This window comes from Hylobates moloch, unplaced genomic scaffold (genome assembly GCF_009828535.3).
Source record: "Hylobates moloch isolate HMO894 unplaced genomic scaffold, HMol_V3 SCAFFOLD_2149, whole genome shotgun sequence".
In the NCBI taxonomy this organism is placed as follows: Eukaryota; Metazoa; Chordata; class Mammalia; order Primates; family Hylobatidae; genus Hylobates; species Hylobates moloch.
In genome coordinates this window covers 6,206-8,948 of record NW_026654424.1, presented here as the reverse complement: position 1 = coordinate 8,948, position 2,743 = coordinate 6,206, and the positions used below count along the sequence as shown (strand labels likewise).

The 2,743-nt window shown below is 37.7% G+C and overlaps 1 pseudogene; it reads left to right on the top strand.

Moving 5' to 3' along the window:
- Nucleotides 1-1,702: 1,702 nt before the first annotated feature.
- LOC116464908 (ras-related protein Rab-9A-like) lies at nt 1,703-2,448 on the top strand (annotated as a pseudogene).
- Nucleotides 2,449-2,743: the final 295 nt, after the last annotated feature.

The following is a 2,743-nucleotide window of genomic DNA, read 5'->3' as shown; positions in this document are numbered from 1 at the left end:
GACCTTCTTAATATATGGGTGACATGGTTCAAACAACCCAAACACTCTTAACTTTCAGAAACTCTTAACTTTCAAAAACAACAAAAAAGAGATCTCCAGGTTTATACTTGAGAGCTTTTAACTTTAACAGTAAAAGTTAATTCAGGTAATATGTAGGCAGAAGGTCTGATTTATATCCCTTATCTCCTGGTATGAATAGTAATTTGATGACCTCATAAAACTGAAAAAAGGACATTTTATTGAAGAGCCAATGAGATCCTTGATTATACAATCTTTGCTATATTTCTGGCATTTTTAGTAACTTTCTCATGCTAAATATCTGGCTTTTAAAATTTCAAACTTCATTAATTTGGATAGGGATAAGAGCTTCCTGGCTGTACATAAGCTTGATGACTTTCTTGGGGTGGATTTGGGCTCATAGGCTGTATGTGGGCTTTCTGTCTTTGCCAATCTTCACCCTTCTCTTTGATTTAAAAGGTAACCTTCAGAGCCACACCAACAATAAACTCCTATTTTCTTGCATATTGAATTCTATTCTCTGATGGAGAAACCCTGAACCTTCTATTTTCTAGATATAAATGTAACAACCCAGATTTATAAATTATGGACTAGCCTTTTGGACAGGAGCATGCTTATGCTTTTATCTCGTTTTGATAGACCTAAGTTAACCATTTAAATAAAATCTGGCCTCCTCCTTTCTGATAAGGAAGTATAATTATCTGTAAATATACAGAAAGTGCACTTCTGAAATGTGGATGCATCTTCCAATCTGTGTAAACCATGAACTTTCTCAGTCTATTGGGATCTAAAGTTTACATTTGGATAAGCTATGACAGTCTTTTCTTTTTCTTCTGAGATGGAGTCTTGCTCTGTCACCTTGCTGGAGTGCAGTGGTGCAGTCTCAGCTCACTTTGACCTCTGCCTCCTAGGTTCAAGCAATTCTCCTGCCTCAGCCTTCCAAGCAGCTGAGAATACAGGCACCCACAACCATGCCCAGCTAACTTTTGTGTTTTTATGTATTTTTAGTAGAGATTGGGTTTCTCACCATATTGGTCAGGCTGGTCTTGAACTCCTGACCTCGAGTGGTCTGCCCCACTCTGCCTCCAAAACTGTTGGGTTTACAAACATGAGCCATTTTTCCCAGCCTGTGACAGCCTCTTATCAAATGTGGTGGTGTGTTTCATCCAAACCAGGCTGTTCTTTTTGGCCTAGATATAGCGATAAAGTTTCTAGCTCCCTAAACTCTAACCCCCCATACATTGGTCATGAACATGCTCTTAAAGTATAAATATTGCTATATCAGAAACATGCAAACTTTGATCTCTTACCCATCTTTAACCAACTGTGGTGGGGCTTACCATCAGCAGAGAGGGACTTATCATAGAATAACAGTTCAGAGCAAGAGCTTTGGGGTCAGACTTAGGCTTGAGTGTTAGCTTCACAGTCAACTGTGACCTGAGAAAGAAGAAGAATGGGCCCTTTCCAGCTGTTTTAGATAATATTGCTAGTATGGTAGCCTGTACATGGCTAAATCCTCAGCCTTGTAAACAAAAGTCTTATTATTAGGTATTCCCTGGGGCTATATATTTTACTTCAGCTAAATGCTGATATTCATAGAATCATGTAGAATAATAGGTAGGTAAAAAGAAATGCAATGGTGCATTTACCTTTTACAGAGTTCTTGAAGCTCTTGAGATTAACGATGGCAGGAAATTCATCACTTATTAAAGTAATTATCCTTGGAGATGGTGGAGTTGGGAGGAGTTCACTTATAAACAGATATGTAACTAATAATTTTGATATCCAGCTCTTTAAGACAATAGATGTGGAATTTTTAAATAAGATTTGGATCTGGATAAACATTTTGATGCCACTCAGGTTTGGGGCATGGCAGGTCAAGAGTGATTCTGAAGGCTGAGGACATCATTTTACAGAGATTCTGTCTGCGGCCTGCTTAGTTTTAGTATCGACAATTCACAAAACTTCCAGAACTTTAGTCACTGGAAAAAAGAATTCATATATTATGCAAATGTGGAAGAACATGAGAGCTTTCCTTTTGTGATTCTGGGTAACAAGACTGACATGAGAGAACAGCAGATGTCTTCAGAAGAAGCCCAAGCTTGTGCACGGATTACGACAACTATTTTTATTTTGAAACCAGTGCAAAAGATGCCACAAGTGTGGCAGCAGCCTTTCAGGATGAGGTTTGAAGAGTTCCTGTGAATGAGGATATGTCAGATCAGTTGATGCACACAGACATAGTGAATCTTCATGGAAAGCCCAGGACTAGCTCATCTTGCTGTGGATTGTTAGAGGTTGTTGATGCATTCTACTCAACTCACAGGTATACACAAAATCAATATGGGGATAAAAAAGAATTAGAGTTTGCACCACGGTATCATCTACTAATAAAATTCAAACGAGTGTATTGTCCTGCTTTATTAGTTGGTAGGAGAAGGGACACATCCACTCATGGAAGAACATGTTTTCTCAGTAATGGCACTTTTCATTTATAAATTGTAATAATTGTCTAAAAACATTTCTTTGATTGACAGATATAGGTTACAGAGCTAAGAAATGAGATAACCAAGATGAATTATAATTAAAATAAGAAATTTGCCTATGCTACAAGTTACACCTGAATTTCTTTTTCCTGGGGAAACGGATTACTACTTTTTCTATGTATAAGTTTTTATGCAACTGGCATTGCATTCTTGCTTCAAGGAAATAATTTCCTGAAGCA